This window comes from Schistocerca gregaria, chromosome 1, assembly GCF_023897955.1.
Source record: "Schistocerca gregaria isolate iqSchGreg1 chromosome 1, iqSchGreg1.2, whole genome shotgun sequence".
Classification (NCBI taxonomy): Eukaryota; Metazoa; Arthropoda; class Insecta; order Orthoptera; family Acrididae; genus Schistocerca; species Schistocerca gregaria.
This window is the reverse complement of record NC_064920.1, coordinates 1,105,813,681-1,105,840,321: the sequence shown is the minus strand read 5'-3', so window position 1 is coordinate 1,105,840,321 and position 26,641 is coordinate 1,105,813,681. Positions and strand designations below refer to the sequence as shown.

General features: G+C 44.3%; 1 protein-coding gene across 1 annotated transcript in view; it reads left to right on the top strand.

Moving 5' to 3' along the window:
- Positions 1-26,641, top strand: part of LOC126282916 (trypsin delta-like) — a 121,869-nt gene that overhangs the window by 54,862 nt on the left and 40,366 nt on the right. The gene's annotated exons all lie outside the window — the stretch shown is intronic.

The window sequence follows — 26,641 nt, the reverse complement described above, 5'->3', positions numbered from 1 at the left end:
GCGTTTATCCTACGTTTTACGTTCACTTCTGAGGTTATTTCACGCAGTGCTTCTTGTCTGCTACCACTGACAACTCTACACAAACACCGCTGCTCTCGGTCGTTAAGTAAAGGCCATCGTCGGCCACTGCGTCATCCCTAACATTGAATTCTCCAACGACTTCCGATATGAAATGTCCCCTGCGTCTACTGGCAACTACCGTTCCGCATTAAAAGTCTGTTAACTCCTGTCGTCCAGCCATAATCACGCCGGAAACCTTTCCATGTGAATCGTATGAGTACAAATGACAGCTCCATCAATGAACTGTCCTTTTATACCTTCTGTACACTAACCTACCGCCATCTCTGTATGTGCATATCGATATGCCATGCCTTCTGTCGTCTCAGGGCAAATTGTGTTGTAAGGGCTTGTATATCAGGATCTGGTGAACGGAACACTACATACTTAATGTGACCCCACTAAACAGTGGGTTTAAATAAAATTTGTTTGGCAAATAGCTGTCTTGCCGTTTTTTTTCAGAAGATTTAGATTTACATAACAGATTTATTTTAGAGATAAAATAATGCTTCAGGTGCAGCTTTATATTGGACATAAAGCGCTTCTTCCCCAAATTTAGGGCCGGCCGCAGTGGCCGAGCGGCTCTAGGTGCCAGAGTCTGGACTCGGGCGACCGCTACGGTTGCAGGTTAGAATCCTGCCCCGGGCATGGATGTGTGGGATGTCCTTAGGTTAGTTATGTTTAAGTAGTTCTTACTTCTAGGGGACTGATGTCCTCAGAAGTTAAATCCCATAGTGCTCAGAGCCATATGAACCATTTTGAACCCAAATTTAGTAACTGTAAAAACGTGACCACTATTAATAAACTAGGAAATTCTCAGTAATTGCAGTGAAACGTTTCTGGGTGAGATAATTTCACAAGCTTTCGTAGTTAGCTATGTACCTTAGCTGAATGAAAATTTAGTGTCTCAGCCAGTCTCCTTGTTTACTGAAAATATTATGATACTTTACCACTAGCTTGAAGTTTCAAAAGCTTCTTCAATAGATCCGTTACGTTTCTAGTGTTTAACAGATAAGAAACTGGGTTACATAGCCCTTTTTTCCCAAACCAAGAACTCATGTGTCTAGCTGCATTGTTATTCTTATGTGTCGCACACTGAGTTGTTTTATATGCTTCTTCAGTAGCTTATTCTCTGCTCGTACTCCGTCATATTGTGCTTTCAGTTTTTTAGACTTATAGAACGTAACTGTGATTATCATGAACAGGTGTTCTAGACACCAAAAGATAGAAAGTCCAACATAAGAGTATAACAATAATTTCACTGCATAGAAAATAGAAATTATCACGATCTGTCGGTGTATCGAGACTTAATCAGAATCTGGAACTGATGGGCCTGATTTTAACTCGTCAGTATTAACCACCGCACAAAATATTAACTCATTAGTTGTTTGTGACATCGAGTTTCATATGTGAACAAGGACTAAAAACTTCAAAAGGGCGATAGAAACAGAATTCTGAACAATGTGACGGCGATGACAAAAGGAGAAAAGGGAGTCATTATTTACAATTTCTCGTATGAACAGCAGACCAACGCAGAAACAGACGTCGCTCCACATCAGATTATCATTCTCATTGTCCACAGCACGTGCCAAGACCATACAAAAGAAAACATTAATGTCAATGTGCACTAGCGTTAAACGTATTTTGTACCGCCACTATAGCCGGATCATGAAGTCTGACCTCGCAACATGCTACTAATTACATAATTTATATAGTCAACAAATTTTGTGACTGGTAGCGGGATTTCATATCTAGTACAGGATTTGACCATTTTGTTCTGATATGCCATACAAACACCTGGTTTTTTTTTTTTTTTAGTTTTCCAATCGTTTTAGAACCTCCCAATTCATTCTTTGAAAGAAAGTGAATAATAATGTGATGTCTGATATCCGAATAATAATCTGTAAAATAATCGTACCTGTCTCTTTGGAAATGCTAATCATCAAAACTAATAGACGAATTTTCAAGGAGTTTCCACAGGTAACTCGAGCTTAGCTTGGGGTGACATAGAGGCTTTTTTCATCAAAATCGAATCACAGAACAAAAAGATATCGTAATTTATCATTTAATTTAAAGCTTTTGTGTCTCTGTGTTTCAACACGCTGCTCTCCAAAACAATTAGACAAATATTCATGGGACAGGTAACTTGAACGTAGCTTGGAGCAACATATAGGCTTTATGAAATCAAAAACGGGTAACAAAAAAAAGATATAGTTATTTAAAGTTTTATTTAAAACTGCTTTGTCTGTCTGAGCATACTAATCTTCAATACTATTAGACGGATATAGATAAGATTCCCACAGGTAACTTGAGCATTGCAGGGGCAATGTAAACGATTTATTCCTTGATAATCAGACCGTAGGAAAAACATCTTTTTTTTCTTTATTGTATTTCAATGCCCCATACCAGGTGTTCTGGCAGCAGCATAGGCACCGCTCTTCTATCGAGAGACAGACAGTAAGTACAGAACATGGGGAAATTTAAAACAACATAAAGGAAGAAATACGGCGAAACAGGCATATAAAAGGGGAAACATAATAGAAGATAGCGTATAAAAAGAGGGTGACTGTAAGAATGGTGATAAAAATCTATAAAGTGTACACAAAAAACAACACACTGTGACGATTAAAAGAAATACACGGCGAAGAACGGCTAGAGCATAAAAGTAGAGACTGGGTGACGTACCACAGAACAAGCACTGACAGTAACACTATGTAAAAGTCCATCATGCGATTAAAATCACAGCTCTTGACGTCACGAGAGAACATTACCAAACACAACACTGGTGATGCATGATGACGATGAAAAAACTGAAGGGATCTGCCAAGTAGATGGAGACGAAGGAAGGGGGGTGTGGGGGGCACGCCCAAGAGGGGGGGGGGGCTGGGAAGGGAAGGATGTGGGAGGGAAAACAGTCAAGGAGGGGGTGCAGAGACTCTGGGGGGAAGGAAGAATATCCACTCTGGGAGAAGGAGGGGAGAGGAAAAGAGGGGCCCTTGTGTGTGTGGGGGGGGGGGGGGCAAGGCCAGGCTACAGTTGGTAGAAAGGGTAGATGTCATGGAGAAGCTTAACATCTGAGAGGAGGAGGTGCTGGAAATTGCACTGATGAAGGAGATGGAGGGTGTGAAGTTGCAGATAGGGAGGGATACAGCGATAGAGGTGTGGCAATGGCCGGGGGATGGAGAAGGAGGAAACCAGGGTTTGGGAGGATCAAGCTTGAAGTGTGAAGGATACGGATATGTTGGAGGAAAACGAGGAGGAGGGGGGGAAGGGGATGAGGTCATACTGGAGTCGTGTGGGGGAAGGAAGGTAGATGCAGAGGGCAAGGAGGAGCACATGGCACTTTAGGATTTGGTGGGCCTTATAAAAGTGGGGGGGGGGGGGGGAGGGCATAACAGAGGATAGGACAGATGAGGGATTTGTAGGGTGGAGGATGGTGGAAGGATTCAGTCCCCATTCTGGCCAGACAGGAGTTTCAGGAGGTGGAGGTGGGAATGGGCTTTTTGCTGGATGGTCAGGAGGTGAGGGGTCCAGGTAAGCTGACAGTCGAGGGTCGGGTCAAGGTATTTCAGGGTGGGGGTGAGCTGGATGAGATGATCCTAAATGGTTAGGTAGAAATCATGGGGACAGAAAGAGCATGTGGTGTGGTCTATGATGATTGCCTGAGTTTCGAAGGGTTGATGCGAAGGAGCCACTGCTTACACCAAGTGGTGAACTGGTCAAGCTGGGTTTGGAAGGTGTGTTGGGATGTTGAAGGGCAGGATAGGGAGCCACAAAGGCGGTTTCGTCAGCATTTTGTAGGAAGTGGACAGGTGGGAGTGGCTTGGGCATATCTCCAGTGTACAGGAGATAGTGGAGAGGAGAGAGGACGGAGCCCTGGGGGACGCCAGCAGTGGGATAAAAGGTATGGGAGTTGGTATCATGGAGAGTGACATAGGAAGAATGACGTGAGGGGAGCGAAGCGACCAGACAGACGAAATTAATAGGCAGGGCATAGGTTTGGAGTTTAAAGAGGAGACCAGGATGCCATACGTGGAACGACATCGTTATTTGAAGTTTTATGTGAAACTGTGGCGTCTGTCTATTTCCATGAACACGCTAACCGGCAAAACAGCTAGAGGAATTTTCATAGGATTTTCACAGTCGATTTGAGCGTAGATTGGGCAACATACAGAGTTTATTTCTTCAAAATCGGAACGCGGAATAAAGAGATATCGTAATTTAAAGTATTATCTAAAATCGTCTGTTCAGCTTAGTAGTTAGGATGTTTAATCATCACGGCATAGTACACCAAAGAACCATCAGATGGCGCAGTTAGTTCTGTAGCACAGCAAAAAGGCCGATAAATTTCACTGTTAGTTCTTTTTTTACCGTAGTAACTTTCGAAAGTTTTCGTCAGTGATAAAATTAAGCGCCAAAATAGTATCTTACAAATAAAAACTAACAAAAAATTTTCTTGGGTCAGATATATGAATTTACTTACTTCACATTGAGTATAAAAAACTTAAACGATTTTTCTTTGCTTCTTTCTATAGGTTTTATCTACATCCTTTGCTAGGAAAAATGGATTTATTGATTTTTCAAGTTGTGATGTAGTCACGAAGAAGTGCAGCCCCACGGGGAATGCTGTTCTCGAACACAGAATGAGTTGGCAAAATATATAATACAAAACATACTCCTAAATTACATCAATAATGCTGCAAAAATTTTTTGTTAGACACCTTGTTGTTGTGTTACATTATTTTCAACGGTGCTCTTTGCGTATCAGATTCATTGCTTTGACGAAGCCGAAATGACCAAGAGTTCAGACTGCAATATCACATGTAACAGTGTAATATGCGTAATGCAACTCTTTTTTTATTCAGGTATTGACACATTGTGCAACTGTTTTATAGCTGTTTTCTGCTTCACATTTGTATAGTTTGAAGTGTTTTGTAATTTAGGTTACCTATATGTGGTTACATTATCTATCTCTGAAGTTGGTCATTACCGACCGAAATTAATGATTCGATTACAAATAAACAATGTGATTCAACACTGGAGGTGTAATAAAACAATTATTAAGTTTGTTTTGTGATCTGGGTGCCTATTAATTGTGCAGTATTTTTAATCAGCTTTTACCTAAGGAAGAGGAAACGGCTACATATTTTGTCGGCCAGTTTTTTGTTATATGCAGTCTTACAGCATGCACTAGATTGCAGCAAGATCTATTATTCTGGCCAAGAATGACGGTGGAAAGTACTGCGACATCTAAGCCATAATTAAAAGCTGCAAGTTCATCATACTGTAGTGCTCACCACCTTTGAAAAGACTAAAGTATGTGTTTTATTGGTGCAGTTCAATGTATAAGAGTTTTCATACTAGGATGAAATATTGTAATATATTTGAGCTAGTTCTAAATATGTTCTAAATTTCTAATACTGGCATAACTGAGTAAAAACGTATAGTGCTGCCAAAGAATCTTTACCAGCTATTTTGCTGTAAATATTACCAGAAACTGGAAGCAACGTTGCAGAAGCAGACACCATATGCTACTGTCGATTTTAGTCACGTGCAACAGAAAAATATTTTGGTGACACTTGAGTCTACACGACTGCATAAATTTATTTGCATATGATGACAGTAACTTCCAGTTTTATAAAGTGAGCATACACCATTTTTTGCTTAATGAAAGTTTAATCACATAATTGCAGGCTTCTTTCGACATGAAGTGCAATGTTTTAACAATAATAACAAAGCACAGTTCTACAGAGAGCGATCAGATATTGTAAAGTAATACTGAAGTAAGGATTACTAAGTAATCAACTAATGAAAGCACCAGGACAGTTGCTAAGCTACTTCAACGGTTAGCAGGTTATTTTCACTGAATATTTCACTTTACATTTATTTATAAGTGTGTCATATTTAGAACAGAGGTGTTTTGTGCAGATGAAAGTATTGATTTTCCCGCTAATTAACTCAGTACATGAGTGGTGTCCATGTTATACATTGGCAGTGTAATATCATCTCCGAGTGTTGTCCATTGATATTTGTGCCCTCCCCAGTGTTTTTAATAATGGCACGTTGTCTGTTCGTTAAATCAAAATTTTACTTACGTGGTAAGATATAAGCTCTAGAGAGAGATAAGCAAAGTGAAATCTGATTACTTACTAAACGCGAGAGTAGGCCCACAAACATTTAGGAGTCCGATCGCCTCTCGCGGTCATTTATAGGCGAATACGTATCCATATTAGGATAAACTGGGAGGGCAACTCTTTCAGTTAGAGGTAAAATTAAAGGATCGTATGGCATTTATTGGTCAGAATATCCCCTTTTGGGTTCGGCCACCGTACTGCAAGTTTTTTAGTTGACGCCACTTCGGCGATTTGCGTGTCAATGAGGGTAATTCAAGTCGACGACCAACGCAGACGCTCCCTCAACATTACAGAGTCGTCGACATTGTGATGCGTTATGCATTAGGTGACTTGATGATGTAAAACAAGCAATCGCTCTCATTTAGGACATTTAGAGGCTATTCGTTATCAGTGAAACACGATCATTGGCCAAATTCATAAGTTAACTGGATTCTAAGAACTGCTCCGAATGCTGACTCCAGTTTGGGTAAAAATATATCGTGATATGTAGCCTACACGAATTTTGGGGATATGACTGTGAAGCACCATCACGAGAATAACTAGACAGTATTTATTTTAAATTGTTTATTGAGGCTACCAATATAAATGCTTCAATCTGATAACAAGTTCGAATGACCAGTTGCACCGCAGAATAAATATATTCAGCAACGCCAAGTTGTAAGCGTACTAGGTGTACTTCGAAGGCGTTCCAGAGATATTTACAAAAGTCATACGAAAGCAGCATTCCTCAGCTAACATCAGATTATCAAAGAATTTTTTAGAGTTTTCGTATTCTGCGAAAGACGTAGTTGAAACGTTATCTAGTGATTTTTCAGTACGACTACTTCACCTGTCAGTCGTTATCGGAGCGCTGATTAACGCTGCTCGCGTCTCGAGGACCTCTCGCTGTTGTTTTGAAACCAGTGCTCTGAGAGCCGCGGAGCGGCAGTGCAGAACCCAGTAGCTGGCCAGTACGGAGAGAGAACATGCAGAGGACTGGGTGTCTGGTTCTGGTGCTGGTGGCAGCTGCGCGCAGCACTGCCGGTGAGTTACGGCGCTTGCGTTTAACTCATTCGTGGTGCAGGTCACTGTATCGCACGCCATTCTGGTCACTCACACGTAGCCCATTTCAGATATGTAGCTGTACAACGTCGATATCTGTCATGAAGTGTACGGTGTAGTGTCGTGTCTGTGTTGACGATGAGACAGTATGAAATCCGAAGCAGGTGCATAGCGTATCCTCATTTAAGAGCCCCGGGGGGGGGGGGGGGGGGGGGGAGGGGGCTGTAGAGGTTAGCTTCCCCCTCCGGACAAATCAGTAGCAACAGTAATGTTTATCACGTAGACGAGAGTGTACAGGATGTTTGTTTCAGCTTGAGGCAACTAAATATCTCGAAAACGACGCATCGTACGAAAAAAAGTTCTAGGTAGAAAGTTAATATTAGTAAAGGGGACACCTGTCTGTGATACAACTGGCCAACTCATTAACACACCTCCTGCGTGGGTGGTGTTAACTTTGTATTTTCAGGTCGGAACACACCATTGTTATTGCATATTCGGCTTCTACGCCTAAACAAACGCACTGTTTACTCACCTCACTGTATCCCATTCGTAGTAGATGTCGCTGTTATTGACAAACATCAAGTGTGCTTATTTACTGCAATTACGAACCAACGCGTTTGATTATAGATTTCATTTGCGATGTAAAAGTAAACGCCTTTTGTCCTAACAGATGATATTTATTTTCAAAACTTACTTTAATGTTGCAAATTCTGTTGTACAGTACAATATGGTTAGACGTGCCAATACCTGGCTAGAAGGTACGTTTAGTGTACTCCAGGAACAAGGACGCGGAAGTAGCAGCTTTCGTCCCCATCAGGATGCTTCATGTCGGCCGATTGCCTCTCACCATTTGGATGCTTCATTTCGGTGCGCCCTCTCGGCTCTCACCATTGAGTTGCTTGAATTCGGTGAGTATCCATGTCTCGTACGTCTGTCACTATCACTTAATGGACGTTTTATCTTAGTACAATGGTTGAGGTTTGTATTCCGCCGGTAATTACGGTGAAACTTCCTGTCAGATTAAAACTGTGTGCCAGACCGAGACTCGAACTCGGGACCTTTGCCTTTCGCTTGCAAGTGCTCTACCATCTGAGCTACCGAAGCACGACTCACGCCCCGCCCTCACAGCTTTACTTCCGCTGCAGAGTGAGTATGTCATTCTGCAAACATCCCCAAGGCTGTGGCTAAGCCATGTCTCCGCAATATCCTTTCTTTCAGGAGTGCTAGTTCTGCAAGGTTCGCAGGAGAGCTTCTGTAAAGTTTGGAAGGTAGGAGACGAGATACTGGCAGAAGTAAAGCTGTGAGTACCGGGCGTGAGTCGTGCTTCGGTAGCTCAGATGGTAGAGCACTTGCCCGCGAAAGGCAAAGGTCCCGACTTCGAGTCTCGGTCGGGCACACAGTTTTAATCTGCCAGGAAGTTTCATATCAGCGCACACTCCGCTGCAGAGTGAAAATCTCATTTAGGTAGTTACGGTGCATGGAAGAATACATACCGAAACCCGTCACCCTGATAGCGACGTTCGAGGGCGGCCAGCGAAATCAAGCATTCCGATGGTTTGGGGGACTCACCACAATCAACTCCGTAGGGAACAGAAAAGTACGTTGACAGAAATGTCGTCATATTTGCAAAACTAAAGTAACGTTTAAGAGACAGTATCAACCGTTAAAACACAAAGGTTTACGTTTACATCGTAAATCAAATGTAGAATCAGATGCGTCGGTTCTTAAGTGTAAAAAACAGACATGCTTCATATTGTTGATTACAGCACCATCTACCACGAATGGCAAACAATGATTTGAATAAACCGTACGTATTTTCTGGCGTAGGATCCGAAATGGGGCAGGGGTTTCCATTTGAAAACACAGTGTTGGGCTCACCCACTCAGGAAGGTTCGTTAGGAGACGGCCAGTTGTGGTTGGTTGGCTGATTTGGGGGAGGGCGCCAAACAGCGAGATCACCGGTCCCATCGGTTTGTGGAAGGATGGGGAAGGAAGTCGGCAGTGCCATTCGAAAGAAACCATCCCAGCCTTCGCTTGAAGCGATTTGGGGAAATCACGGAAAACCTGAATCAGGATGTAGGGACGCGAGTTTCAACCGTCCTCTTCCCGAGTGCAAGTCCAGTGCGCTAACCATTGTGCCACCTTCCTCGTGGCCAGTTGTGACACAGACGGATGTCCGCTTCACTAATGTTAACTTTTTATCTAGAAAATATTTTTCGTGCGATGCGTCGTGTTCGAAGTATTTAGATGTCTCAAGTTAAAATAAACACCTTATAGGTGTTTAGCACTAAAGTCTACATTATTTTTACCAAATAGCTTTCACCTTGCGTAAAAGTCTCCGACACGTAAAAGTTTGCCGGCAGTACAGCAGTGTCCTATTGTAAAAAATAACTGTTCCCGACGTTTAGAACCATGGGCGCAGTGCCTTTCTTTACAACGGCCACTGTACATCCCGAAAACGTTTACGTTAACTGTTTCAAACAGCGGAAGACTATGCCGTTTCACCATATCGTATTACGCATCTTCAGTGGTCCGCGAGGCAATAAAAGAGATAACTGTTCAACAGTAGATATTTACGTTTGAGATACGCAGTGTTTCGTGGCACCACGTTTCGTTTATTTTAGTGTTTACACTATTTGAAATTATAGCAATGTGATTTAGCACCTATTTATATGCTCTTGTCTTTATTTCTTTTCCCTCTGGTATTTACGGCTTCTCTACAGGTTCAGCACTGTTTTACTACATCGGTATTGGCAGTTTAGTAGTGTTTGATGGCTAGATGGCCTTTCTGACGCCACCATTCTTTCTCGGGAAGGAATCTGTGTAGCACGTAAGTTTGCATCTAGTGTAGATCTCATGTTCAAGTGTGATAACGTGTTCTAAGTGCTTGTGTAATTTGTATCCCAGCGTTGGTCGTTAATCCGCTGTTCACGTCCCCTGGACCCGGAAGCGTGCGCTTTAGAGGTCCCCACCATCCAGGTCGGCCAGTTTTATGCCTTTTATGCGTTATATATTTCCACTGGCTCTTGTGTAAGTATATAACTTTCAAATAAACTCTACGTCAAAATTTTGTACATCGCTGCACGTAATCTTCCCGTACACTGCCTATGATCTTACTGTCAGGGTAACTGAGGGATCATGATCAATTCAGCAGCCCTCTGCAAGCTCGTATTTGGCTGGAAATATACGTCGGTACAGCAGATTGACAGCGCTATAGTCAGCTGCATTTATGAATCATGTAAACTAGCTATGTAGTTGAAACTACACTCGTAGGTTTGGTTCCACAACCTCCAGTTTTCGAAACAATAAATGTGACGAGGAACATGCGAACTGACGAGGAAATACCGCACTTTGGAAAGCTCTTGAAAATAGTAATCCAGACGTGTGTGATGCAAAGAAGAATAAGTTGTTGTTCATCCCCTTCACCGTATGCAGGTTGAGGTGGCCCTGTGGTTAAGTTAGTGTACTCAAACTCAGCATAAGAAAAATTTCAATAGAGCTTCACCATGCCCGCTGTCATTTTCTGTGCCAAACGTTTTATAACAACGACAAACCATTAAACTGATCATATACTTGTAACACTAGCTACACCGAAACCTCCGGATTGTTTTGTTAGCTATTTCCTACACCTTCTACTCTCATAAAGACAAATAGATTTTTGAATAAATTAACGATAATTTATAATTCTGAATGATGGGAAGGAAGAGAAGAGGAGACAAGATACCGTACAGTAGGAACTTCAAGGCCAAAATCGAGAAGGTGTCGCTGACAGTGGGCGTACCATGTTCTCCTTCTTACGATTTATTAAGTAGCCACTGGACGCAGTACTGAAAGAGATGTGTCTATACTGGGACGTCGATTCAATGGAAATTTTTTTTTTTCATCCGTGCGAGGTGAATCAATCATAAGATACTGTACATACATCCTGGAGGACGTCGATTAAAAGTCTTAGCGTTAAAATTCCTGTTTGGGCACCCACATCTACATTTTCCGTATTGTCCCTAAGACATTCATTGCAAATTGCAAGATGGTCTCTTTGATTTCCTACTCCATCCTTCCCAATTTCGAGCTTATGTCACCCCTAAAATAACTGGCCTCGGGATCTTAAACGTTAAACTTCCTTCCTTCGTTCTTTCTGCTGTGAACGCAGTCAAATTCAAAATTGAAGCTCAAGGCAAGATCTTATAACTGAGCAACCGATAAGGAAACAACATGAAGTGTGATCCGTACTGGTCAAAGAGCATAAAACGCCCACTGTAAATATTCGTAACCGATGGAAAGCACATTGCTTTTCAGAAATCTGTTCCTCGTTATGAAGTCTACGGCTGTACTCTATAAGCCACTGTGAAGTGCATGGACAGGGTACTTTGCATCGTACCTCTTATTCGGGCTTTTCCAGATCCGCTCACGCAAGGAGTGCGGAAAGAACAGTAGTTTAAACGCTTCTATGAGCGCTGTAATTAATCCAATTTTGTCTTCGCGATCGTAGCCATACGTTTGTAGTTGTAGTGTCTTCGTATATTCATGACCTTCCACACAAGGATTCTTGACACACTCCTCAAATTCCCACCTCTTATCACGCGCACTGAACACCTCCGAATAACCTACACCATCCATAAACTCGACTCCAACATTCATGTTGTGTCCTCTCTCCTTTCCAATCCTACTGTGATCCATAGACATCCGATCAACCTTGCACCAGCACATCCTCCATGTCCTCACCCCAAGAATTTTCAACCGTGTCCGTCTCCTGGACCACGAACTCCGCCACGACACATACCTGTCCTACCAACTCTGGAACATCATTACCCTGTCCACTCCTTCCTCCCTCTCTCCCCGTACCACACCTCCCCGTTTTCCCATTTCCTGTCGGCCCCACCCCCTTTAGCTCTCCAGTCTACAGATCTCAATAAAAGTTACCCCTCTCTTTGACCCCACCACTCTCCGATTTCCATCCACACTCACTCTTCTTTTCATCTACAATCTACCATGCCAGGGCAGGTCCATCTCCAGTTTTGTCGGCCGATGTGGCCGAGCGGTTCCTAGGCGCTTCAGTCTGGAACCGCGCGGCCGCTGCGGTCGCAGTTTCGAATCCTGCCTCGGGCATGAATGTGTGTGATGTACTTTGGTTAGTTAGGTTTCAGTAGTTCTACGTTCTAGCGGACGGATGACCTCAGATGGTAAGTCCCGTAGTGCTAAGAGACGTTTGAACCATTTTTCCTCCCGTTTTAGTGAAAGTGCACAGTGCTCCGTTCTTAATGGTCAGCGTCTCTTCAGTGTTATTCAACTGTTTTTTTTTCAGGTGTTTTGTGTTTCTCAAAAGTTTCTCAACCGTTTTTAACTGTGCTGTATGTACACATTTTTATCATCGTCTTTAAGCAGTTCTGGAAGACAGCATTATATTATTTATACTTATTTAAATTTATTTATGTATTTTATTACAATATATATTATATATTCACGTCACCTTTTAAAATAATTTCGGATTCGTCGTACATACGTCTCCTTTTTTGTTTTAGCATCTAGGTTAGCGTTAAGTTCTGTTGACCGAAGACAGGTTATTTGTATCGCTGCCACCCACACCCCTCCCAGACCACATGGGACATGAGGGGGATGAAATAATAATAAAGGGAAAAATAACTAATTTATTGCAACTTATCACCCATATGTCAACAATACTTTTCATTATGGCCTATGTTAAAGATGTAGACACTCCACAAGTTATATTTGTTTTTTCCCATGTTTTGCTGCAGATCTGAAGATGGTCATCGCTGACTGGAGCAGGTAGCGTAAGGACGGGACAATTTTGTGATCGTGGACAGAAATGAAAGAAAATTATTGTAATCTCAATTTTACCCGCAATTATTTTTATGCGATCGTTCCATTTTAAATCGCTTTGTATGCAGGCTACTAGATATTTAATGGGTTTCGCACTGCTTCCATTGACTGTTCTGTAGTAATCCAATCATACAATAACTGATATTCTTGTTTGTTTATACTAGATATGTAACATTTGTTTATGCTGATAGTCAGTTGCCACTCCCTGCACCAAGCGTCGGTCCTCTGCAGGTTTTCCCGAGTTTTTTAGCGTTGCGACTTCTCTGTATACAACAACGTCATCTGCGAATTGCCTTACTGAATTTTCGACGTTATCCACTCGGTCGTTTATATCCAAGCAAGTAGTACACTTACACATCGGGCCAATCTCTCATTCGTTGCCTGCCGCCTCTGCGTGTGTTGTAACTCGTATTTGCCAGCAGCGTACGAACAGAATGCCACACGATGGTCTGCTCTTCTTGTTCCAGGTGGGGTGTCACCGCCTGCCTTGTGGGAAGTGAGTGGGCGCATAATCAACGGGGAGCCTGCAGCCCTGGGGGAGTTCCCTGCACAAGGGTCAAAGGAAACTCGATGACGTAACAACTTGCGCGCAACCTTTACACAAAATTGGTCCAGCCCCTTAGAAAATGACATTATCAAAAATTTCCCTCCGTTGTGGGTCATGCATCCATCTTACGGCAAATAGCCTGTCAGCTGTTAAATGCAATTATTAGCCGGATGAATTATTTACTTGACTCCAGTAATAATTTATTCGGAGGACCATAGGGCAGCTGTGGGCAGGCCAGTGCCTGCAACGGCTGTTTTAAAATTAATACACCTGGAAAGACGACGTCGATTTCGATCCGATGATGGCAAATGAGAGAAACAGATAATGGTTTAAGCGTCGTCCTCCAACAGATGGCGTAGTGGCATAGCTACCAGGGCTCTATCTGTATCTACCCTTTAATAGGGAACGTTCGCAGCCAGAAGGTTGAATGTGAAGCAAGCAGACAACTATGCCACGGAGACGCACTCGTCCTTCCTACAGCCAACTGAGCCAGTTTGAAAGGGGTCAAATTGCGGTCTTCCGAATGGCGAGATGGCCCTTTCAGGGAAATGCCACACAAGTTGGCGTTACTGGGTCAGTTGCGCAATGATGCTGGTATCAGTGGTCACGTGAACATTGTCACACCCATAGACAAGGTTCTGGACCTCCACACAGCAGAGACATCCACCAGCATTGTCGTAAGGGCAGCAGTGGCAGATCGTACTGCTGTCATAGCACAGACTAGAGGGCTTATGAGTCCAGACGTGTCGACACGAACGGTTGCAAACTGGTTATTAGCAGTGGGACTACGGGCATGTAAACCTCTAGCCACAGCATCGACGTGCACGGGTCGAATGGTGCCACTAGAGGATCACTTGGGAGGTGGAATGGCTCGCTGTGGCCTTCAGCGATGAAAGCAGTTTATGCTTGCACGCAAATCATTGTCGTTTGCGCGGACGACGTAGACTTGGTGAGCGCTATCTTGTAGAGCGCATTCGTCCGAGACACATTGGCCCCACCCGAGATCATATGTTCTTGGGTGCGATCACCTAGAACTCTTGTACACCTTTAGTGTTACTGGAGGGGACGCTGGCCAGCACTCAGTACGTGCAGAATGTTGTTAGGCCTTTATTTTGCCATTCTTGCAACAATAAGTGCTGTGTTTTTCCAACAGGATAATGCTCGTCCACACACTGTCCGCGAAACTCTTGATCTTCAAGCCGTGCAGAAACTTCCTTGGCCCGCACAGTCTCTAGACTTGTCTCCAATAGAAAACGTGAAGGATATGATGGGACGAGTGTGACTCGTATGACCTGTCGACCAACAACTTTTGCATAACTACGTGAACAGGTCGAGCAGGCGTGGCATAATATATCCCAGGACAGTATTCGCCATCGGTAAGATCGACTGAATGCCAGAGTTAGCTGCTGCATTGCCAGTCGTGGAGGCCGCACCATGTACTTGTGTGCGTGTTTCAGCATCGGTCCCTACACTTACACACTACTTAAGCTAACTTACACTAACAACAACAACAACAACACACACACACACGCACACACACACACACACACACATACACAACCGTGTTCAAGGGAGGACTCGAACCTCTGGCGGGAGCGGCTGCGCAGTCGGTGACATGGCGCCTCTAACCACGCGACCACTCCGCGCAGCTGAAAGGGTGTACTAACATTTTTCCGGCAGAATATATATATTTCCTCTGCCACGCAACATTGGTAAGAAATTCCCTCTGCTATGCTACATGACTATGCACAATTCTCTGGCACTCAAATTTGTTAAGCAGCACTCTCTGCCATGTAACATCATTACAAAGCACTCTCTACCACTGAAAATAGTAAGAAGCACCCTTGGCATGCAGCATTGGTACGAAGCATGCCACACATCGGTAGGTTCCACAGTAGGTCAAGCAATTCTGGCATGAAGCAAATTCTGTTATGCTTCATCAGTGTGAAGCACTCTCTGCCATATGCCATGGTACAAAGCACCCTCTTCCACGCAACGTTGGTGCATACACATCTGCCACGTAACATTGATATGATGCAACCTCCACCATGTAACATCAATACGGTGCACCCACTGTACCTACAGGACTGATATAAAACACCCTCTGTCACTGCAGTAAGAGTTAACATTAAAACATGGTTCAAATGGCTCTAAGCACTATGGGAATTAACATTTGTGGTCATCAGTCCCGTAGACTTAGAAATAGTTAAATCTAACTAACCTAAGGACATCACACACATTGATGCCCGAGGCAGGATTCGAACCTGCGACCGCAGCAGTAGCGCGGTTCCGGACTGAAGTGCTTAGAATCGCTCGGCCACAGTGGCCGGCTAACATTAAAACACGTAGTAATTAATTTAGATGACTTAAGGGCTGTAGCAGAAAGACTGGATGGTTGCGATAACTAAATCAGTGACTAAAAACGGGAGTTGTATCGTGAGAAATGGTTCGAACATTACTCTAGTGCCACATATGTAGGTTTAATATTTACGAAAATAACTGTAATAGGATGATAATGTTCGCATTGTCATTACTGTAAATATATCATTAAGTCTTTAAAAACTGGTTTCAGGAAGGGGTTGTTGCCACTCAGTTTGTGTCAAAACGATAGCGGTTAATACCACAGGATCCACGAAATTAAGGCATGCAGAACGGGTAGATGGCGGGGAAACATATGACAGATAGCCTCAAGGGGAGGATGACACATTGTGTCTAAAAAGTAGACAATAAGAAAACTTGTTAAATTTGAAGGGAACTACACTCCTGGAAATTGAAATAAGAACACCGTGAATTCATTGTCCCAGGAAGGGGAAACTTTATTGACACATTCCTGGGGTCAGATACATCACATGATCACACTGACAGAACCACAGGCACATAGACACAGGCAACAGAGCATGCACAATGTCGGCACTAGTACAGTGTATATCCACCTTTCGCAGCAATGCAGGCTGCTATTCTCCCATGGAGACGATCGTAGAGATGCTGGATGTAGTTCTGTGGAACGGCTTGCCATGCCATTTCCACCTGGCGCCTCAGTTGGACCAGCGTTCGTGCTGGACGTGCAGACCGCGTGAGACGACGCTTCATCAAGTCCCAAACATGCTCAATGGGGGACAGATCCGGAGATCTTGCTGGCCAGGGTAGTTGACTTACACCTTCTAGAGCACGTTGGGTGGCACGGGATACATGCGGACGTGCATTGTCCTGTTGGAACAGCCAGTTCCCTTGCCGGTCTAGGAATGGTAGAACGATGGGTTCGATGACGGTTTGGATGTACCGTGCACTATTCAGTGTCCCCTCGACGATCACCAGAGGTGTACGGCCAGTGTAGGAGATCGCTCCCCACACCATGATGCCGGGTGTTGGCCCTGTGTGCCTCGGTCGTATGCAGTCCTGATTGTGGCACTCACCTGCACGGCGCCAAACACGCATACGACCATCATTGGCACCAAGGCAGAAGCGACTCTCATCGCTGAAGACGACACGTCTCCATTCGTCCCTCCATTCACGCCTGTCGCGACACCACTGGAGGCGGGCTGCACGATGTTGGGGCGTGAGCGGAAGACGGCCTAACGGTATGTGGGACCGTAGCCCAGCTTCATGGAGACGGTTGCGAATGGTCCTCGCCGATACCCCAGGAGTAACAGTGTCCCTAATTTGCTGGGAAGTGGCGGTGCGGTCCCCACGGCACTGCGTAGGATCCTACGGACGTGGCGTGCATCCGTGCGTCGCTGCGGTCCGGTCCCAGGTCGACGGGCACGTGCACCTTCCGCCGACCACTGGCGACAACATTGATGTACTGTGGAGACCTCACGCCCCACGTGTTGAGCAATTCGGCGGTAACTCCACCCGGCCTCCCGCATGCCCACTATACGCCCTCGCTCAAAATCCGTCAAGTGCACATACGGTTCACGTCCACGCTGTCGCGGCGTGCTACCAGTGTTAAAGACTGCGATGGAGCTCCGTATGCCACGGCAAACTGGCTGACACTGACGGCGGCGGTGCACAAATGCTGTGCAGCTAGCGCCATTCGACGGCCAACACCGCGGTTCCTGGTGTGTCCGCTGTGCCGTGCGTGTGATCATTGCTTGTACAGCCCTCTCGCAGTGTCCGGAGCAAGTATGGTGGGTCTGACACACCGGTGTCAATGTGTTCTTTCTTCCATTTCCAGGAGTGTATATAAAAACTGTAAGTAGGATGTTTAGGTTTTTATATCGGCAACGCTACGTAGCGCTCTGTATGAAGATCACTGGCTGTGCTGTATGCAGTCTGTAGCTGGGTGGCATTGTTGCAATATTCGCTATTGTAGTGTTCGGTTGTTGGCTATTAACAGCGCGTAGCGTTGCGCAGTTGGGGGTGAGCCGCCAGCAGTGGTGGATGTGGGGAAGTGAGATGGCGCATTTTTGAGAGCGGATGGTCTGGACGAGTGTCCATCAGAAACAGTACATTTGTAAGAATGGATGTCATCAACTGCTATATGTATTATGACTTTTGAACACTATTAAGGTAAATACATTGTTTGTTCTCTATCAAAATCTTTCATTGCTAACTATGCCTATCAGTAGTTAGTGCCCTCAGTAGTTAGAATCTTTTATTTAGCTGGCAGTTGTGGCGCTCGCTGTATTACAGTAGTTCGAGTAACGAAGATTTTTGTGAGGTGTAAGTGATTTGTGAAAGGTATAGGTTAATGTTAGTCAGGGCAATTCTTTTGCAGGGATTATTGAAAGTCAGTTTGCGTGCGCTAAAAAATATTGTGTGTCAGTTTAGTGTTGATCAGAATAGGTAAAGAGCGAAATGTCTGAGTACGTTCAGTTTTGCTCACCTTTTTAAAAATCAAATAATGTAAGAGATTTATCAGCACAGTAATTCAATAATTTTTCTAAGGGGACGTTTCAAAACCTCTGTAAGAAAAATCTTGAACTGGCAATATCAGTAGTAATGGTACACAGATTAGTACTCATTAAGTATTCTAGTGGAGGATGTGTCACGGCTGTCCATTTGATTAATTTAGCAAGTGTCGTTGTCATGGCTGTTCAGTTTCGTTCACAAACGCCTGGGAGGGCGCACAACCAGGGTACACGAAAACAGAGGCGACAGGGTAAACAGTATAAAGAGAAAGGAAGTCGTTGCTTGTGAATACGTTTCTGGAAAGGAGACCGTTTGTCTTTCAGACTGTCACAACCTACAGCAGAAACATGGATGTGATATTAAGCCAACTGGATTGAATACTGCTCTAACTTCTCTCTGTAAGGTTTCCAGAACTTGGGAAATACAGTCAGAAAAAGCAACTATTAGACAATAATGGGAGTGACAGGGTAGTTCGCTGTTTGTCAGCTGAAGACAAAGGGTGCACCAGGAAGCCGGAATAGCTGCACCACCGACTCGATACCGCAGAACTAAGAGCCGTGTAGAAGAAAGCGCTCTGCAAGAAGTCTGAAATCCATTTCGGTGAGCAACTGACTTAAGTAACAGAGTCCAAAACTATTGGATGTATTTGTGTCAGATGATGGTTACAAGACAAGGGCAGGGTGCATTTGTCTCTGTTTGTGAATTCATGCATGAGTTACCGTAAAGAAATCACAACGATTCGTAATATAGTACTCGTCTCTGGTGGCTAGAAGCCGTGATTGTCAAAGTAAGTGGAACAGTTTTGTGGTACACATTAAGTAGGCCAATGATTCGTAAGAGAGGCATCACTGTAGACACCTTTTCCAGTAGAGGAAATAAATTGGTATAGAGTTTGAACATGGCCCGTTTAAATACTGCCTAGTCTGACTGGTTGGAAGCAGGCAGATAGCTTTAATGGCAAGGTGCCAGGCCATGTAGAAGGACTTTTGCACACTTTATTTTACTACCTTTCCATACCGAAAAAATGACAAAATTTATCATGAAATTTCTTGAAAGACAGATCTCAGTATTTAATAAGACATCAACATTTACTCATTTCACTTTCTAATAGATTGTTAGTGAAAACGATAAGTAGTGAAGACATTAAAATAAGCAGTTGAATTCGTTAAATGAATTTTACTTCGGCAAAATTAAAGATATGTACTTCTGGAATAATTCGGTTCACAAGCGTTGACTTCACAAGCCTACTGGAGCCAACAACGGTCGTCACTTCTTCTTCTTTACATTCACTGATTCAGATCTGCTACTGCTGTTTGCTTAAGTCTGTTAATGAAGAAGATGCAGGGCCTGTCATTCGGCTACTTGCTCTATAATGATTTACACAGTGTTCTACAAATAAATATGCAGCTGATACCTTCCACTACCTTGTAAATTAGCTTCTAAAATTTGAGAGTGCCGACTCCATGAAACGCGTAAAGGTTCTGTAACAAAACGTTCACCAAAACACCCTGTAAACTCTTTCGATTAAACCCCTAGACAGTCTGCATCTATTCTGAACTAATCTCTGGTATTATCTGCTAGATAATAGCTCTTTGAAAGATTGACTGAGATCACACACAAGCACACTCCAATTACATACAAAACAAATACATATAAGTGAGGCATGTAAACAGATAAGATCTCTCAAAATATTATTTAACAAGAGCTGCTGTAACAGTAAATAACTCTGCCGATTACCGTTTGCTGTTGAAGATGGATATATCGTTAGGCTGTGCAACCTTGTTATACGGAAACATCTTTCACAAAACTATTAAATTTGATGCGTTTTTTCGTATTAGTGATAGCAATTTAGTTCTGTCAGAATTTCTTGGTGAGAAACTTCAGTTATTAAGCAGTGCAATCAACAAACAAGTAAATGATCCCTAATTGGAACAAAGTTAATGTAAGCACCAAAGAATAAGTGGTGATATGGCTTGAAACGACGCAGCTGTAGACAGTTTCGATTTTAAATTGTTGTTGACTAATTATAAATGCCTCTGTTGTTTCAGGAGCACTGACTTTTATAATTTGAGTTCACAGTATCAATGGAATAAAACAGTTCAATCTTTATGCATAGTGTTTTCTAAATATCGTTAGTTCACTTAGAACCGCTAGGTCAAGACGCTTTGTTATTTGACAACTACAAGTTCTGACATTGAAATTGTCCATAACAGCACAAATGTAATTTCAATTAGTGGTGTTACTGAAGAAGAGCTGTTAAAAATGACTTGAACCTATGTAACACATTTCACTAATATTTGTCCATAGAAGCTCATTTGCATTGATGCTCCGTAGCAATCAAATGTCAGTTGACAATCGACAGTATGGTTGCAGACATGTGCGTTCTGCAGCTTCCTACCTGAGACGACTGCTGCAAGATCTCTGATGCCGACGCTCCATTGTCTTGATGATCGTGTGTGCGTCACAATACGCCATAAACAAACCAGGTTCAGAATCAAAACGTGAAAAGGCTAATCGAGTTAATTTAATGCCAAGAACGCAGATATCCAGGAGCAACAGTTGACACCCGGTCGAGCACTAACCCCAACACACAGTCTGCCAGATATTTTTCACTTCGGCCTTCCCACAGAGCCCATCGTAGTTTTGAGCAAACCAAACCACATCATTGACATCTCATGCTACAAACGAAGGCAGGCTAGTTCACTTGTAAAATTGAGATTAATTCTCAGCAGCAACGCAACATATCTCGAACTCGCTCCTCGGCATATATTAATTTTCCGAAAGCGCCAAAGCTCATAAAATTACAATAGAACTACATACTTACATACATACAATAAATAACAATATTGATTATACGCAGTACACTACATTGCATCTGTACACACAAAATCATCACAGTACAAGATAAGCAACGTTAGCAAGGAAAAGAAAAAAAGAACACAGAAAAGAAAAAAAGGCATACTGACTTCATTAACGTTTAACGGAATTCTAAACGATTAATAATACTAGATGAACAATACAATACAATAAGTCAAATGAGCTGTTTAGGTTCACGAGCATTGACTTTCACAAGACCATTCGAGGCTTAGATTAGTAATATCTGTTGATCAGGAAAAGAAAATGATGCCAATGATGCACAACTATAATAGAGAGAGAGAGAGAGAGAGAGAGAGAGAGAGAGAGAGAGAGAGGAGAGGGAGAGTGAGAGAGAGAGAGAGAGAGAGAGAGAGAGAGAGAGAGAGAGAGAGACAGACAGACAGACAGAGATAGAATTAAAAATCGTTAAGACACCAATTTTAACAATTAGAAACATTCGGGAAATGTCTATTACACTTAAAAATACACTTAAAAAATGGCTCTGAGCACTTCTGAGGTCATCAGTCCCCTAGAACATAGAACTACTTAAACCTTACTAACCTAAGAACATCACACACATCCATGCCCGAGGCAGCATTCGAACCTGCGACCGTAGCGGTCGCACGATTCCAGACTGTCCAATTACACTTGATTAAATAACCCAAAGCTTCTTGTGATAGATATGCTCCAAAAATTTTTAAAAGATTAGAGCAGAATATAAATGCGGTGGTTGTCATTAAGTGCTACTAAAAATATGTTCAGCTTTGGCATTTTCCAAATCATCACAATAACTTAAGAAAAAATGAAACAATAGCTATAAAAGGTCCCCCAGCTGAAACAGTCAATTAAAAACATTAAACACGGTACTCAACAGCCAGCAACGGATCCAGAGGAAGATCAGGCGTATACTGCAAACATTAGTGGTTGTCATCACTCACACCAATGTTCAGGTGTTATCAACACAAAACATATTTACTGCGGCAAGCATAAAAAGTAAACTTTGAGTGACAGTGTTTGGTTGAGGTCCAAATCGATAACAGCAACAAGTTTAACATAGGGTTCCCACAGAACAAGTTTCCTGTGTGATCGTCCTGGAGAAACGGATTGATGGCCTCCAATGTCGTGTGCCGAACTTAATCTACTCAGGCTAACTTCTTTCTCAAGGCGCTTCACCAAGTTAGCAGTCAGGTGTGGACTGCAGGAAACGCACCAAAAGACAGCAGGAAGGGCTTTGTCACTCGGCCACAACATAGTGTAATGTGGCAATGTACGGCACCTAGCCCATATCCGGTGATAATGTCATAAGTCACTCCAGTACTCGACTGATTTGACGAACTTGACCGATCCACTTACGTCGGCATTGCAACGGCTGCCCTCTGTAGGCGCGAAAAGTAAACACTTTCCCGCCAGTTAAGAAAAGATACACTGACATATGCTACCGAACCTGTGGAATCGCACGCGTCAGTGATAAATGGGTCTCTCCGTTTTTATCAACTGTTTAAAGTAACAGAGGAGGCTTTTACTCACTCTCACTTCCTACGACTTCCCGGCAGAGCTGCCAGCGAGTTCCGGTCGCCGAAGACCCGTCAGCAACTAACTGGAACGCGACAGTAAGTGACACAAACTGAGTGGTCAGTGGACGCTCGACCATCCTCTGCGGCGCCTACCTTCCTACATCCCGCCTGCTCTCCATCTCTCCACCCTCCATACCCTCACCCAAGGTGGCTTCCACCAACTCCCCCTCCCTGATCATGCCCTCATCCCACCAACCTTGATCCTCCCCTTCCACACCTTGTGTTTTTTTTTCGTTAGGGCACCCTCTCTCCCTTCTCTCCCTCCTCCCTTCCTCCCCCCTCTATCCCCCCAACTTCCACTACCCCCTCCCGAACCTTCTTTCCTCCACCTCCCATGTCCTCTGCCACTAGCATCTACACCCTTACCTCTCCCTCCTCCCCCACCTTTTCCCCTTTTGGCAGGTCCCCACTCGTACACACTTTCGCGCACTGGAGATCATCACCGTCGTTTCTTTGTGTGTGCCTTTGTGTTAGTGCTTCAGTGTTTCACCGCCGACACTCCATCGTTCACGTGTATCATTTCACTCACCAGTGTTACTGTGCAAGTGCTGAACGTTTTTTTCTTTTACTACACATTTGTGAACGGCTCCCCGTTTTTTTACTAATGTGTCTACTGTTTTTTTGTCCACCATTCTGTTTTGTTTTCCTGTATCTTCCTCGTTTCTATTTGTACTGTCTGTGGCTGAAGAGAGGCGTAATATTGCCGCTGCCGGCCCACCTTTTGTTTAAGGTGTTAAAATAACAATAAAGAAAAAGGAAAAACGGGCGCTCGATACTTATGAGACTTAGTACTATTGCTAAGGGTTTGAAATTAGAATCTGCTAGCCAACTGGATCTTTAACTTTTACGCCAGACTGTGAGCATCATGGAAACTATTTATTCTGCTTGTTATAGTTCTTACTAGTTAATTAAACAGAAGTAATACAGGGTACATTCCGAAAGTAATGCAATTGAATTTCCCGCGCCGCTCCTAGTAGTCGGAGTGGGAGCGGGCCACATGGAGTAGGTGGGGGGGACGCTAAGCTTTGCCGCGAAACCGGTTTCAGTGCTCTCCGAGCTGTGGAAGCGGCAGGACGTCTGTTATTGTAAACCTCTGCGCGCCGACTGTGTCACGGAAAAAATGGGATCGAGCAACGTTACGCGATTAAGTTTTGTGCTAAACTGAACAAATCTTTTGAGGAGACTAACAAAATGATTCGTGAGGCTTACGGGGACTCTGCTCTGTCCTACTCACAAGTTTCGAGGTGGTTAAAGGCCTTTAAGCCCAAAAAGGCAAGAATGAGCAAATCAAAAGTGAAAACAATGCTCATTGTCTTTTTCGACAGCAAAGGAGTGGTCCATAAGGAGTTTGTTCCTCAAGGACAGACAGTTAACGCTGCCTACTACGTGGATGTGCTGGAAAGACTCTGCAAAAGAGTCGTCAGGACGAGAAAGGACATCTCCGCTACCTGGCAACTCCATCACGACAACGCGCCTTGCCACAACGCGCTACGAGTCCGCGAGTTCCTGGCCAAACACCAGGTGCCAACGCTGCCCCCCCCCCCCCCTATAGTCCTGACCTCGCCCCAGCTGACTTCTTTTTGTTTCCTAGGATTAAGTCAGCCCTGAAAGGAACCCGTTTTTCGTCCATAGACGAGATCCAATCCGCCGTGACGAAGACCTTGCGAGATGTCCCAGAAGACGCCTTCCAGGGCGCGTACCGGTCATGGCAGAGTCGCTGGAAAAAATGTGTAGAGGCCCAAGGACAGAACTTTGAAGAATTTTAAGTGTTTGTGCAAATCTGTTCAATAAATTACTTTAAAAAAAAATAATTGCATTACTTTCGGAACGCACCCTGTATTTGGCGTTCTCTAAGGAAGTGTTGTAGGCCTTCTGTTGTCCCGGATCTACATAAACGATTTAGAAGATAATCTGAGCAGTCCTCTAAGACTGTTTGCAGCTAATGCTGTCATTTACAGTCTTGTAAAGTAATCAGATGATCAAAACGAATGGAAACGTGATTTAGACAAGATATTTGTATGATGTAGAAACTGGCTTTGACTCGCAATAATGAAAAACGTGAGTACTAAATGGTATCTGCTAAATTTCATTTATACGATAAATCACACAAATCTACACTCCTGGAAATTGAAATTCCCGGGAAGGGGAAACTTTAGTGACACATTCCTGGGGTCAGATACATCACATGATCACACTGACAGAACCACAGGCACATAGACACAGGCAACAGAGCATGCACAATGTCGGCACTAGTACAGTGTATATCCACCTTTCGCAGCAATGCAGGCTACTATTCTCCCATGGAAACGATCGTAGAGATGCTGGATGTAGTCCTGTGGAACGTCTTGCCATGCCATTTCCACCTGCCGCCTCAGTTGGACCAGCGTTCGTGCTGGACGTGCAGACCGCGTGAGACGACGCTTCATCCAGTCCGAAACATGCTCAATGGGCGACAGATCCGGAGATCTTGCTGGCCAGGGTAGTTGACTTACACCTTCTAGAGCACGTTGGGTGGCACGGGATACATGCGGACGTGCATTGTCCTGTTGGAACAGCAAGTTCCCTTGCCGGTCTAGGAATGGTAGAACGATGGGTTCGATGACGGTTTGGATGTGCCGTGCACTATTCAGTGTCCCCTCGACGATCACCAGAGGTGTACGGCCAGTGTAGGAGATCGCTCCCCACACCATGATGCCGGGTGTAGGCCCTGTGTGCCTCGGTCGTTTGCAGTCCTGATTGTGGCGCGCACCTGCACGGCGCCAAACACGCATACGACCATAATTGGCACCAAGGCAGAAGCGACTCTCATCGCTGAAGACGACACGTCTCCATTCGTCCCTCCATTCACGCCTGTCGCGACACCACTGGAGGCGGGCTGCACGATGTTGGGGCGTGAGCGGAAGACGGCCTAACGGTGTGCGGGACCGTAGCCCAGCATCATGGAGACGGTTGCGAACGGTCCTCGCCGATACCCCAGGAGCAACAGTGTCCCTAATTTGCTGGGAAGTGGCGGTGCGGTCCCCTACGGCACTGCGTAGGATCCTACGGTCTTGGCGTGCATCCGTGCGTCGCTGCGGTCCGGTCCCAGGTCGACGGGCACGTGCACCTTCCGCCGACCACTGGCGACAACATCGATGTACTGTGGAGACCTCACGCCCCACGTGTTGAGCAATTCGGCGGTACGTCCACCCGGCCTCCCGCATGCCCACTATACGCCCTCGCTCAAAGTCCATCAACTGCACATACGGTTCACGTCCACGCTGTCGCGGCATGCTACCAGTGTTAAAGACTGCGATGGAGCTCCGTATGCCACGGCAAACTGGCTGACACTGACGGCGGCGGTGCACAAATGCTGCGCAGCTAGCGCCATTCGACGGCCAACACCGCGGTTCCTGGTGTGTCCGCTGTGCCGTGCGTGTGATCATTGCTTGTACAGCCCTCTCGCAGTGTCCGGAGCAAGTATGGTGGGTCTGACACACCGGTGTCAATGTGTTTCATTTTCCATTTCCAGGAGTGTAAATGCTGTAAACTCAATTAAGTACTTAGTGATTACACTTACTAATAACTTAATTTGGAACGATGACATAGATACCGTTGTTACGACAGCAAACCAAAGAGTGCGATTTATTGGCAGAACACTTATGAGATGTAACAGCTCTACTAAGGAGACTATCTACACTAGCCTTGTCTGCCATCTTCTGGAGTATTGCTGTGCAATCCGCATCAGAGAGGATTGACGGAGG